Source organism: Callithrix jacchus, chromosome 11 (assembly GCF_049354715.1).
Source record: "Callithrix jacchus isolate 240 chromosome 11, calJac240_pri, whole genome shotgun sequence".
Lineage (NCBI taxonomy): Eukaryota > Metazoa > Chordata > Mammalia > Primates > Cebidae > Callithrix > Callithrix jacchus.
This window is the reverse complement of record NC_133512.1, coordinates 52650126-52665386: the sequence shown is the minus strand read 5'-3', so window position 1 is coordinate 52665386 and position 15261 is coordinate 52650126. Positions and strand designations below refer to the sequence as shown.

At 41.0% G+C, this 15261-nt stretch overlaps 1 long non-coding RNA gene across 2 annotated transcripts in view; it reads right to left on the bottom strand.

Annotated features, from left to right (window-relative positions):
• Positions 1–699: 699 nt before the first annotated feature.
• The window catches only part of LOC144578267 (uncharacterized), a 46671-nt gene continuing 32109 nt past the window's right edge, over positions 700–15261 (bottom strand). For both annotated transcript variants that reach the window (XR_013523731.1, XR_013523730.1), the window contains exon 3: positions 700–2854. This is a non-coding gene — a long non-coding RNA (uncharacterized LOC144578267). The remainder of the gene's footprint in view (positions 2855–15261) is intronic.

The following is a 15261-nucleotide window of genomic DNA, read 5'->3' as shown; positions in this document are numbered from 1 at the left end:
AAGAGTAACTAATTCTACCATTTAAGCCAGAAATTGAAATCCCTAGTAGTATTTCCCAGGACAAAATTCTCAAACCAAGTAGTATGTATCAACAATTCTGAATTTGAAATTCCATAGATTTATCTTTCTCTAAAGTATTTTCTGCACTCAGAGATATACATCAAATAGATCTGCTAATGTTGGAAAAAACAAAGATATGAATTTGCTTATATAGGATTCACAATAGGGTAAGAATAGCAACATCTTTTTGTCTGATTAGGCTTTTTCCTTTCTTTTTAAAGAGGTCATCAGACACAGGAATATATGAAGCACAGTATATATGAAAATGTCTATTTGCTGAGAGGTACTTTGTATGTTTAAGAAGTCCTCCCTACCAGGGAAGGGATGGGTTACAGAGTATAAAGTAGTCAGGGCCTTCACTGTCTGTCTGGAGGACTGTCCTTCTACGGATTTATCCTAAGAAATAAAAGACTATTTCTTCCTTATATCTGAAGATAGATCTTTTCACAATGACTTTAGGATGGAATGATTATCTTTTTTTTTTTTTGCTGGGATAGAGTCTCCCTATGTCACCCAGGCTGGAGTGCAATGGCATGATCTCGGCTCACTGCAGCCTTGACCTCACAGGCTCAAGCAATCCTCCCACCTCAGCCTCCTGAGTAGCTTGTACTACAGTCACAGGCCACCAACTACAGCTAATTTTTGTATTTTTTTTGCAGAACTGGGGTTTTGCCTTGTTGCCCAAGTGGGTCTTGAGCTCCTGGGCTCAAGAAATCTGCTGCCTTGGCCTCCCAAAGTGCTGCAATTACAGGTGTGCACCACTATGCCCGGCCCTGAATAATTATCTAATGTGGATCTCAAGGTACTCTAAAGTTGCTTGAGTAGAACAGGGCATCTCTCTGTAGTTGGTTACCCTGGGACATGGGCACACTCCCCTGGGACATCACTGATTCTTTCCAAAGAGAAAGCCAGCAGATGAACAAAAGGAGGGTTTTGTCTCTTGGAGTCTGGGAAAGTGTCAGGTTTATCTTGTATTTCCAAACCTAGCACATAACTGGTACGTGGCAATGGCATATGTTCAATAGAAATATGAGGAAGGGAAGGAGAGGGAGAAAGACAGGGGGCGGAAAAAACGGGAATAAAGCTTCCATATGTTCTACAGTGTATATTGCTGCAACCTTCCTAACTCCAAAGGAGAGAAGCAGACTCACTGTATCCTAAAACATTGACAAAACACCCACTTCAGAAAAAAATGTAATAATCAAGTAACGATTAAAGATCTATTTGGCCTAACAGCATAGAAACAGAAAAATTACAAACTGGCCAGCTGTAGCCTAGGGCCTGATCTTAACGTTTTAGAGTAGGAGGGGTTTGGAGACACTCAAGGAGCATCCAAGTGGAATGTGCAATGTCTTACCCACAGTCACACAGCTTGTTAGTATTAGAACACAAACTAAAACCCAGGTCTCAAAATTCCCAGCCCAGCATTTTTCACATTGCAGTTTCCTATACAGAACAAAAGTAATAGCTGGTTCTTGAGTTCTATCCCTTCCTGTTTCCTGACCCAAGTCACTTCATATGTCCTTCCCCAGAGGCCCTGCTAATCTTAAGCCCTTTCCCTGGTACCACAGGACTTTGCACAACTTGCTGGGGGGAAACAGCCCATGCTCATAGGCCATTTATAGAATGCAGGCTTATAGAACATGGTCAATAGACATGATTAAGGAAACAGGAATTAACCTAATAATTGGAACATTGGCTCAAGAATATCTTTGTAGCCATTTGTTAGCTGTAGCCACTGTTCTTCATACCTAAGGGAAAGCTATGGTGTAAACTCCATGAGGGCAGGTACCATATCTATCTTGCCCCTAAGTCTCTTCAGTGTCCATTAAGTACTTAACTATTAGTTGCATTGTTAAACATGACTACTGGTTCCGTATTTCATGATTCCCGGCATGTTCCATGATGGCTTTATCTACAAATAACCAGCAATGTCATCCTTTAGCCAAGTATTTTGGAAGGGCCCAGCTCTACCTTGTGTCTCCAGTAATCTAATGAACTCAACACAGAGTCTGACCATTAGGTCCATAGGTAAAGAGTTCAAGTTCCATTTGACTTGAACTGCTCTGTGAGCAATGACGCTCACCCCTAAGTGAACGAAGACTCCCTAAGGGCTCACATTATAGAAGTGGAAGACAGATAGTCTGCCAGTGTCTTTATTATCGAAGCCCTAGAGTATAAAGAAGAGACATGTAGGCTAATGAATTGGTGTATTCCTCAAACCACTACTTGTTCAATCTTTATTAGAGGAAAGGCTGAGGTCTGTATGGGTAAGAACCGAGCAAGAGGATCATGGGGGAGCTCAGCCTACCTTCTGGGATCATAAACAATCTAGCTACAGTCCCTGTTTTATGTATCCTAGTAAGAAAAACAGAAACCCTGCAGTCAAACAGCATATTCCTCTATATTCTGATTATGCCCTGCTTTCCACCCCTAAGGAATTTAACAAACCATTCCTTCCAACCCCACACAGATTCTTCCCTGAGAGAAGGGCTGATAAATCATACTACTGACATGTTAGTGTCTTTATAATTTGGTCCACCAAGCAGTTGTCCCATTATTTTGTCTTTAATCTGACCCTGCTGACAGTTATTACTCAAAATGAAGAAGACAATCTAGAGAGAAACTGCAGCTGATGCTCCTCTTCTCTCAGGGAGTGGATGGCCCATCCATAAAGTCTTCTTGATGATGGTGTCCAGGAGGCAGGGTCCAAGGAGCTCAACAACAGCAGTAGGAAGCAACACAAAAAGGTCATGCTCCTCCAAAGGAGTGGGTTTTCCCTCTGTGTCAGCAACTGTAAAATTATAAACAAAAGATTAAAAAGCTAAACCACTGCTCAAGTAAGGATCTTGGTAAATGCATGGCTTACCCTAAGCCTGATGATGGATTCACTGGCATCTAAATGAAGTTTGTGGTTTTCCAGACAATGGGGCAGAGACTACAGGAACACACAAATTATGCCTAAGGATTCTTTATTAATTTTGTTGTACCAAAGAAAAAGGAAAAACTATAATTGCAACTAAATACAAGTAAATGCAAGTAAATCTGCATGCATAAACCATGTAGAATACATGGGCTAGGAAGTGATATACTAGGGGAAAAGGAGAGAGAGCCCAAGGAATCAAGAGCAAAGAAGTTGCTTCTTCCCCCACAATACTGCACAGGACTGACCTGAATGGAACAGCGATTGTGCAACCTAAGTGAGAGTTGAATAAACAATATCTGGAGACAAACTGAGGTTTAAGCTCACATGTAAAGTCAGAAGTATGGTAACCAAAGCCTTAGCCAGTTCCTGGACAAACAGCATGTTTGATTCCCACAGTCTTTAACAAAATAAGAAAGGATGATAATAATCTCACTCAAAGATGGTCTAAATGAAGCATTACTAGTTTAGGGAATTTCTACCAACAACATCGAAAGTGATGGTGATAGCACCATTACCAGAGCACTGGCAAATCAGTGGCTGTCTTTGCTGCCATCCTCACCTAGGTGGGCCCCTCTGTCCCCTTCCTCAGGAACCAGGGGCCCAGCATCCATGTGCCATTATCTGCCTACTCTAATTTATTTAATGCAACAGGTAGCAGTTAAACAAAAAGTCTTCAAATGGCTAGAATTGAGGATTTCATAGTAGGGTATGAACAATTGGTTAAATTGACTTTATCAGCACCATAAGACATTACAAAAAATAAAAATAAAAAAGAAAGAAAAGAAAAAAAATAACAATTGGTGACTTTCACACTCCCACGAGCTATCTGCAGTTCATAAATGGAGCTTGTGTACATAAATCTCTTAATTACTGGAATATGAAAAAAAGAGAGAGAAGGAAGAGACAAGTGAGTAAGGAAAGGGTAGGGCATTCCCATGCTTCTTGTTTAATGTCACCACCATCCCACACCAACCATCAAACCTCCAAACAGCAGGCTTAGGCAACATGGCCTCTGATGTTACTGAACAGATGCTAGCCCCGATCTTAGAAGATAATTCTGTCCTCAGAGCACAGAGAAGAGGTGGGTCCTTGAGAACCGACACCCGGATTTATAGAGACACTTCCTACAGGTATCAGTGATCATGTCTGCATTCCAGGTGTCTCCCCTAGTCCAAATCCTTCACTTTACAAGGAAGCAAAGTGAAAGGCAAATGGCTTGCTCAGTGTCCTGTAGGGACTAACTAAAGGGTAGGGCCAGGACTAAGCCCAGTCTCCCAAGGGCCAGTCCACAGCCCTATCCAGGTAAATTCCCACGAACACAGAACATTGTGCTCCACACATAGGCAGGAGGTCATATTTCTCAAACTCTAGAGTGATATCTGGGTAGCAATTTTCCCTTCATGGACAATAATTCGATTCAGTGGGTCTGGGGTGAGGGACATGTAGCTACATGTTAACAAGCATCATGGGATCTTCCAAATATAGGAACCACCTACACTTGGTCACCCCTCTACCTACCAGCATCGCAGAGAGGGCTGAGAGGTCCCTGTGAAGGGACTGCTCTGGGGACATCTTCTGGAACCCAAACATCAAAGGGCTCCTGACCATGGGTCACAAATCAGAGCCCTGAAAACAAACACCAGCCTTGAAATCTCAAACAAAGAATGTTTAGAATGGGCAAAAAGGTCTCCTCTTAGACCTGTTGACCTTAGTGGCTTTGGGTCTGGCAGTATCCCAGTGATGCCTTCAAGCCTCCTGTGTAACCATTCTTCCAATATATGCTGAGCCCTTATTTTATGTACGACTGTGTGCAGGGGACTGAGATGGGCAAAGAAAAGTAAGCCCTAGCTGTAAAACTCTACCAAGAAGATCAGACATGTTCACTTAAAAAGAACATCCATATTACAGAGCAGTGTTGTTAAGGATGAAATACAACACAGATCCGTATCCATGTCATATAACCTTGCCCCACGTAACTCAACAATTTCCAAACCCACTTCCTGGCAGAACCATCTTTGGCAGTTCCTCAACCTCCACCCTGGGAATTCTGATTCAGTTAGCCTGAGAAAGGGTCCAGAATGTGTCTTTTTCACCAACTATGAGGTAAATCTAAGGCAAGAAGTCCACAGATGGACATTTGAGATTCCCACAGTGTGTTGAGGGTCAGGCTGTAAAGAATTCAAGGTAGTCTAGGTTGGTTGCTTCTTTATACTAATGGTTTGCTGCTCCTCAAAATTCTTAACATACTCACATTGGCCCCTAGGATCTAAGTCTGTTTGGTTTTGTTTCTCTTGTTAGTCATGGCCTATGTTGTCTTCCTAACTGAAACTTCCTAATTAGGGCCTCCTTCATGTTCCCAGCAGAAATCTGTTTTCTGGAAAAGGGTGCAGCTTTACTCCTCAGAAACACACATATACACATAAACACACACACAAAGGCAAAAAAAAGGCCCATATACAGCCATGTATCATATGATTTCATTTATACCTTGTATGTGGAATGTCTAGAATAGGCAAATCCATAGAGATAGAAAATAGATTAGTGGTTGTGGAGGACTGGGGGAAAATGAAATGGGGAACAACTGCTAATGGGTGTGGAGTTTCCTTTTGGAGGTGATGAAGACATTCTGGAATTAGTGGTAATGATTGCACAACTTTCTGACTATACTGAAAACCACTGGATTGTATACTTGAAGAAGTGAATTTTATGGTATATGAATTATATCTCAGTTTTTGAAAAGCCCATGCATAGGTAACACATAAAACATGCAGGTGGGTCACCTGGCTCCCTGGGACCTCACAACTACTGGGTCATGTTCCCCAGGCAAGAAGCAGGGCAGCTGATGACAATAATAACTACTATTCACTTGTACTTACTATGTGGCAGATAGGCATCCATTACACATGGTTGGCTCAGTACGTGGTAATCTCAGATGAGGCATCATTAACAAAAATGTGGATATTATTATGATTATGCTGTCATCACTAACATTTTAAATATGACAATATGATGCCATAGTGAGGTTAAATAACTTGACCAGTCCATAGCTAGTAAGTGGCAAAATTCATAACCAGGGAGATGTGGTTTAATAGGCACCGAAAGACCCCTTGCCCAAAGCTTGCCCCAAACTATGTCCCTCATGGATCTGTCGTTCTTATCATTAGATTTGTGGAAAGTAGAATAATAATAATGATGACAAAATGTAGCTGAGATGTATCAAGCACTTTCCATAAATCATCTTCAATTTATAGATATGAAAACTGAGGTGGAGAATGTTTAAGGAACTTGCCCCAAACCACACAGCTAGAAAGTGATGGAACCAGAATGTAAACACAGACCCTTAGTGCTAAGCCACTCAGGCAGAGAACCAACTCAGATATCTACAGGAGCAGGACAATGATAGTGTCAGGCGGGCCCCATATAGCACATCTTGAAAAACAAGACAGTATTGACTCATCTTTGATTCATCTATAGACATGTGGTACAACTTTATTCTAATACTAGGGAATAAAACAAAGCACAAGAGCAGAGATAAATGGCAAATGATGCTTTGCCTCAATGTTGAGGAGGCAAACAGGAGTGCAAAAACTATGGCAAATTGCAGACAGAGCCGCTTGAACCAAGGGGGCTTCCCTATTCCACTCCAACCCTCCACCGCTGGGTGGGTGGGTGATACAGTGTTGCCATATTTTCTGAGATGAAGCCAGAAAAACAGACATTTACAGAAAATCTTTTTCATTTTTAAAAGATAGTAAATAATTCTGCAGACTATATTGGTCTCTAGCAGAACACTCTTGACCTCAACACATAGTAAATTGTCTCCTCAAGCAGTTCTATGTTACTGGGATTTAGGATCTGGGGTTAAAAGTGATAGGGTGAGTCTGGAACAGTGAGGAGGAGCTAGGGTCTGAAGACTCTTGATGCATACCTAAGGAAGAACAACTTTATTTTCTAGGCCAGGGAAAGCCAGAACTTTGCTGTTCTGTTTTGTTGATGAAGGGAAGGGGTCCAGATCACCAAGATGTCTCTGAGGACGATGTAAAGGTAGAATAACCAGGAAAGATGACCAAGGCAGTGAGACCAACTGGGAGGTAACTGTAACTGTCAGCCCCAAACCAAGGTAGTAGCAATGGAGGCAAGAGCATGTACTCAAGTCCACTAATAGCAAAGACCTTCCCTTATAGATGATAGATCTGATTGTATCAAAAGGGGACACACATATACTCTACTAGATGGCTATAGCGTACACTGATTAAAAAAAGACTATTGTAAGGAAGAGGGAGACATTGGCAATTGTGAGGAAGAGTGATGAGAGAGAAATAGAGAAGGGTTACAGGATACAACTTGTTAGAGGCTGGGTTTGGCATATGAAAGGGAAAGAAAATGTTCTTGGCTGGGGAAGAGACAGCTTTAAAACTGCCTAGGAAAACAAAAATGAATGAGGGAAATTAAAAAGACACATATAAAGAGTTCAAGTATTAAGAAATTAAGAAGAAATATGGAAAACCAGCAAGAAAAAAAAAAAAAAAGAATCCGGCAACGAAAAACAGTGAAAGTCCCTAATGTCCAGATTTAATGCAGATGAGAGAAACCAGTGAAAGCATTTTAAAAAGATGTTGTAATGAAGGCACCAAGAAGATTGCTTTAACAGAGAGCAAACTCAAGAATAGAGACCACAATGGAGGCATTTATAAGGAATAAAAGGAAAAGAAAGACCAAACTATGGGAAAGGATTTTAGTGATTAGAGACTCAAAGGAAAAGATGAGTCTTAGAGATGTCAGAAAGGAAAATATGACAGGATTCTGGAATATTCTCAGAGTGAAAATAGGTCTAATCTGTAAAATATACAAAGTTCTCTCTCCACAAGTGCTTAAGAAGCAGCCCTGAGAAGTGCCAAAGATAACACCAAAGCTGCATTCCAAGGGCATGAGGAGGAGGAGAAAGCAGTTACCAGCAAGTCCCTGAAGGGAAGGGAGCAAGGATTTTAGCCCTCACCAGGTTTGGTTTTCATTGGTTGTAACATCATCCAAACTGGAATAATGCATTCAACAGAATGGACTTTTCCAGAAGTAACCTTGTGATGACCTTGTGTATTCTGGGAGAGGCAGTAGACAAGAAGACAGAAGCAAAAAGGAAAAGCCTCTGCCATACACATGGTGCAGAGATAAAGAGGACCAACAATAACAGTAGCAGAGTATCCTACTGAAAAGCAACAAGTTGTACATTAAAAGAAAGAAATATAAGGAGGTCGGAGGAGGTCACATCATTGACAACAATGGGAAAGGGCTGTCATTTACAAAAGTATGTCGTGTAATGTCTGGCATCTTACATAACGGTATTCCATTTAAGCCTCACATTAGATAGGCAAAGTTACTCCCTTTTGCAAAAAAAAAAAAAAATAGAGACCATGTAAAATTGGTTATTTACTAAAAGTCACTTAGATATTAAGTGTTAGAGCCAAGACTTGTTTGGATTCTCAAACTTAGGCATTTTCCCCTATACCACACTCAGACTATGTACCATCTTCCAGTCAGATTACTCCAAAAGCCTTCCTGATATTTCACCCTTTACAATTCTTCTTTCACTATCTAACCCAAGCAGTCTTTCTGAAATGCAAATTTTATCATGGTGCTGCCCTGCTCAAATCTAGTCAATAAATTTCTTTTGATCTTAAGATGGAGTCCAAACCACTTAGCATTCCCTACAGGGCCCTTCAAGATCTATCCCTACTCATCTTCCCAGCCTTATTGCAAGCTCCTCTCATTGCAGGTGACAATGCAATGCTTCTTAATATATTAAAGTCCCCAAAATGCATCCTGCTCATTCTCACCTCCAGGCCTTTGCATACTTTGTCTCTTGCACCTGAAGCACTCTTCTTCCTGACCTCCTAAACTCTCCCCTCAGGCAGTCAATGCAACAGTTTCTCTCATAAAATTTAACACACTTCATTGAAATTCTCTCCACCAATTCTGAGGTCCCCACACCCTCTGACTGGGAGCTACCATAGGAAAGATCCTGTTTCTATCTTGTTCATGTTAACACCTACTTAGTAGTGCCCTGACATATCATAGGTGTTAAGCACATATGTTTTGAGACGGATTAATAAATTGGATAGGACGGGGCTGTCACTTGTTACTAAGTTAAACTATGAGTAGAAGCCAAAGCCATAACTAACACCAAAGCCTCTTCTTTTAAGATCTGCAATCTACTGTCTATAGCTGAAGATCATTTTCTTAGGCATCTCAAAAATTCGACAACATTTAGGCTAGGCCTGCCATAGCTCACACCTGTAATAGCAGCACTTTGGGAGGCCAAGGTGGGCAGATGTCTTGAAGCCAGGAGTTCCAGACCAGCCTGGCCAACATGGTGAAACACTGTCTCTATTAAAAATACAAAAAGTAGCCAGGTGTGGTGGTGCATGCCTGTAATCCCAGCTACTCAGGAGGCTGAGGCACGAGAAACACTTTAACCTGAGAGGCAGAGGTTGCAGTGAGCTGAGATCATGCCACTGCACTCCAGCCTGGGTGACAGACTCTGTTTAAGAAAAAAAAAAATCAACATTTAATAGAACATATACTCTTGCACTTTCTGTGCTCAGAGCTATGAGTAATTCCAGGGACAAGACTCAGTTCTTGCTCTAAACAAGCTTATAGTCTAGTGGAGTAGGCTTCATTGTCTAATATGTTACAATTCACATTATCTTTAAACCTTTTTAGAATTGAGTTGAAACTCTTTGACAGTCTGTTAAGCACTGGGTAACTGCCAGTTGACGGATCACTAGCTCCAACAAGACTACAAGGGGCTTGAGATTTGAGAATGAATCTTATTCACCATGATCATCGTTATCATCCCAGTGCCCAGCACTGTGGCTGGTATATAAAAACCGGTTTAAAATGATCAACTGAACGAATGAAAGAATAGACAAGTGAACAAGCAAACAAGCCAAGCCTTGGAATAAAACTTTGGAATCTGGGTCAGAGTCTCAGCAGGAATTATTCTCCATCATTTAACAGGTAAATGACTCAGTAACAAATACTCTAGGGAAAATCAGCCCACTGGACATAAACACACATACAGACACAGACACAGACACACACACATACACACTGTAGAGTCAGTGGAATATGGGTGCAGGACAAAAGAGGGTCAGAGTAGGATTTTGGACAGTTTTCCAATGCCAGCCCAGATTCTCTCTGGTGACTTCAGGTTCAGGAGGGAGACACTGTGATGCTGGCACACACACACACAGCAGTGACATGGCTTCACCTGAGCCCCAAACCTGCTTGTTGAGACACTCCATAGAGATAAATCAATGGAAAAACAGGTAGATACATATAGTGCTTATCACGTTTTCAAAACTTATTAAGAAAAACCTTAATTTGACATGTTATTAAAATGTATGTTAATAATCACCAACACAAATAAATACCCAACTGAAATATCTGGGTAGTTTCTATATCTTTCAAAATTAAAACCAAATATCAGAACAGAAATAGTTATCTAAATAGCATGCTTTTCATACATACACATATACACCTGAAATTCACCTGCTGCCAATTTGTTAGTTACTTAAACATTATTTCTGCTATACACTTTACCACCAAATAGTACCTTGTAGACAGTTACAAAAAAAAAAAAAGACCTTTATCAAAGTAAGAGTATGGTATTATTTTGACACCAGACAGTCCTTTGCTTTTGTGTGGAATCACTGTGTTGCCTGAACAGCGTATGATTTCGCTTTTGTGCAGACAATCAGCAGGTCATTAGTGTACCATACAAATCGCCCTGGACTCAGGATGGAGCCCTGGGGAACTGAAGCTGTAATAGACTGGAGGGAAGATATGGTGTTGCTGACAGTTACCTCTGATGGCAGTTAAAAGGTATGATTGCAACCACATGACAGCTTGATACAACAGATCCCTGAGTTGTTCACATGGCAAATTCTGATTAATGGTGTCAATAATCATTATAAAATTTCAAAATTTTTGTAGAGGACTCCATTGCATCCTGCTATGAGAATACAAGACTAACCAGATCCCTTATGAAATAACCATGTTTTATCATTATTTTACTGCCACTGGTTTTACATGTTAGTGAACATGAATTTGTTTGTACATGCAAGGTTGGGGGGGCAGAATTCTGCTGCATATTTATGAGGTTGATAAAGAAATTTGTGCATAAGAAAGTGAGTGTGAGATCAATTGAAACTTAGTATATGAGCCAGAATTTGCCACTTTCACACTCACTTGTATGCATGCATACACACAGATATACACACACAAGATAAGGTCAATTTCACTGTATTCATATCTGGCAATGATGTGGTCATAGTGAAAAGATTTCAGGTTCCCGCCAGAAATCCCTTAGGCTACAAGAAAAATCATCCTACATCTAATAAACCATCTTAGATATATCTCCCATATGGTAAAGCCCTGCTTACTTTATTCCAACAAATTGATCCTTGGATTCCTCTCACAGCTGTTGCTGCTATTGTTTATGATCTATTGAGCCTTCGCAGTGGAGTGAGGCACTGCATAGAAGAGTCCATATTCCCACATCACTGGGCTGTGTGAGAATTAAATAATCTCACCTGTGAAGAGTCCCAAGCACACAGTATATTTAGGGGCCTGACACATAATAACTGCTCAACAAATGGTGGTTAAAAAATTTTTTTAATTAAAATATTCTGGACGCTTAGTCTGAAGAAAAAAAGATCAGAGTAGGTCTCTAAACCAGATTGCCAACAAGGTAATAAAGATGTTAAAACAAACAAACAAATAAATAACCCTTCCTCATAATTTCCCCCTCACTATTTTCCTTCACAGTTCAGTTTGGCTTGAGAAACATTGGAGCCTCTATGTGCCCAGCACTGGGTTAGCACTGGAGGCACGGAGATGACTATGGCCACCTCCCAGCTATGGGTGACTGCCCCTCTGCTGGGGACATGAAACACCTGAAATTCTTTTGAAGCAGAGTCTTTCGTCAACACAACAGCATTTAGAAAATTTATTATACAAATTCATATAAATGATATAATCCCATAAAGGAAAATATTTGCTTCTGTAACAGTTACTATTTAGTTTAATTGACTTTTTTCACATTTTGGGACACTCCTCCTTGATATATAGCTTTCTTTCTTTCTTTCTTTCTTTTTTTTGAGACGGAGTTTCGCTCTTGTTACCCAGGCTGGAGCCCAATGGCGCAATCTCGGCTCACCGCAACCTCTGCCTCCTGGGTTCAGGCAATCCTCCTGCCTCAGCCTCCTGAGTAGCTGGGCTTACAGGCATGCGCCACCATGCCCAGCTAATTTTTTGTATCGTTAGTAGAGATGGGTTTCACCATGTTGACCAGGATGGTCTCGATCTGTTGACCTCGTGATCCACCCGCCTTGGCCTCCCAAAGTGCTGGGATTACAGGCGTGAGCCATGGCGCCTGGCCAATATATAGCTTTCATACATACAGGAATCATCTTTTTATTTGGCAATGACTTTTCTAGGATAAGTGAATGTTTCAAATGTGCTTAAAAAAAAAAAAACCAGTAGACTAAATTAATGCTAATTAAAATAGAGCCTACGATAGCAAGCCTATGGATATAATTCTTATCTATAAAATATATCATAGCTATCACCAAAGAAATTAATCTAAAACTTAAAATTACCAATTCTAGCTAGATGTCAAGAAATATTACTAATATCAATAGATAATTCTAACCCTTTTGATCTTTCTGCTTGGGTGATCTACAGGCATGTAGCCTGCAGATTGCCTCAATACTATGAGTTGTTCAAAATCATTACTAATGTTTGGAGGTTCTCTGCCCCAAGGATTTCCTTTTCCATTTCTATCGAATTTCAGTGGATCCTTTTCTAAAGTTTCAGTAAGTCAAGAGGCCTTGCCTGTTCCATATCAATTTGAGACCGTTTTCTCTTAACTTGGAATTTAGGAGTGAACCCTTCCTCCTCCTCCTCTTCTCTATTTTCCTTACTTTACTAGCCTTATCTCCCTTGTTTCATTTTCTTCTGAAGTTCTTTTTTTCCATGCTTTAAGTATTCATTTAAAAGCTCCCCTTTCGCATGCTCTAAGAAAAAAGAATAGCAGAAGGAACAGAAGACAGGGTTAGAAGGGTGGGCAAAGATGAAGAAACAAGAATTTCGAAGCCCCTAACTCTAAAACTCAGCTTCTCTTTCTATAATGGCCAGAAACAGATGGACATTCTAGAAAGACTAAAAGGAAGAAGATGCTAGAAATGTTGAAGGGAGGAACCCATCTCAAGTTCTTCCTTCTTCCTCTAATCTCTTCTTTCCACAACTCATCTGCAGTGGCTTTTATGCTTTTAGTGGAATTGAACTCATTGAAAGTTCAGAGTAAGGCTGGGTGCTGTGGCTCACGCTTGTAATCCCAGCACTTTGGGAGGCCAAGGTGGGTGGATCACTTGAGGTCAGGAGTTCGAGACCAGCCTGGCCAACATGGTGAAACCCCGTCTCTACTCAAAATTTCGCCAGGCACAGTGGTATACGCCTGTAATCTCAGCTACTTGGGAGGCGGGAGCAGGAGAATCACTTTAACCCAGGAGGCAGAGATTGTAGTGAGCTGAGATCATACCACTGCACTGCAGCCTCGGCAAAAGAGCGAGACTGTCTCAAAAAAAAAAGAAAGAAAGAAAGTTCAAAGTAGGTAAAAGGGACAAACAGCATGAAGTAAAATTCCACTCACACACACAAAAATTTCCCCAGGGTGCCTCTAGATAAATTGCTTAAGTGTTGTTCTCCACCCCTCTCCCAGGCCAACACACAACACTAGGCCACCTCACACCTGAACTTCTGGTTAAGCCAGAAGAGAGCTAGAAGTTTGAGGGCAGGGCCAGGAGCCTAGCAGAGCCCCAGGCAGTGGGCCCAGCCATCACCTCTGCAGGACTGGGACCACATTCGCCCCCAGACAACCCTCAGAAAGTTGGGTAGAAGGAGCAGCTGGGAACGTCAAAGGCAATTTGTGTTGGCACCAGGGAGGCCTCACCCACCTTCTACCAGGCTCCAACCCTGGCTATCTCAGAGGGTGCAAGAGTGTTCTAACCCTGTCTTCCAACTTCCAGTTAAACCAGAGGCTGGACATTCAAGGGAGGGACCAGGAATGTGGCCAGCCAGGTACAGGGACATTACTGCCACACTTTCCATCATGGCCCACAAGTGAGATCCAGGCCACACAGGTGTACTTGTGGACAGGGACATTCTGAGATTCTGTTTAAAAATTAAGTCTTCCGTTCTAGACTTTAAACAATAATGACTGCCGTTTGTTGACCACTTACTATATATGGGCTAAACTCACCACAAATAGGTCATTTAATTCTAACAACAACCCTATGCAGTAGATACAGTAATTACCTCCCCTTTACAAACTAGAAAACTAGAGCCTAGAAGGATAAAAGAACTCAATTCCAGCTAAGAAAGGACAGATCCAGAATTATATTCCAGATAAAGCTGACTATAAAACCCACATTTTTAACCATCATATGTAGAAAACCAACCTTCTACACTTTTGAAAGTATTCCTTCTGGATGGGCCTTCAAAGCACTTTGACCTTGTTTTGTTACAGGAACAGAATTCAGTAGCAAGATGGCAAATAGTTTTCCTCTATTTGTCAATGTGCCCGAGGCCAGAAGTAGATTCTAGAAATCAGATAAACAAGTGGCAGAGATAATCCACTTACAAAACAGAATTTGAGAGAGTTAGTGTGTGGGAGAGTCCTGGGCTCAGTCCAGCTCAGACCTGTTTTGTCTCAAGGTTAAAGTATTTCCCTTGCCTTTCGGGGGCAACCAATACATGAAAATATATGAATCACGAACTTTAGTTACAGCTCTAAATAAACAGACAACCTACTAACGTATTATGTGCTTAAGAGGTCCCTAAAGCGTAAGCACTTTCTCCACCAAGTTCTTTGTTTTCCCAGTCTCATTTTTCCAAAAGATACTGACTTCCCCAAAAGAAAGGTATAAGAAAGTATTGGAAAAGTTCTGGGAACTTATTGAAAAAAACAATAGATGCAACAAATAAAGACAAGGCAACACTGCCTTTATGCCCAATGGCCCCTAGTTATTAAAATAAGAACACCCTTATGATTTTACAGCAGTTGCAATGATAAATGTAATTGATAATTTAACATAATTATAAAATAAACATGCTGTAGTTTTTCCACTTCCACAGAGGCCTTAAGAATCCTCACAATGATGACTTTGGGGGTATTAGGACTATTTATAAGAGATTCTAGTCAGCCCAATCTGAGA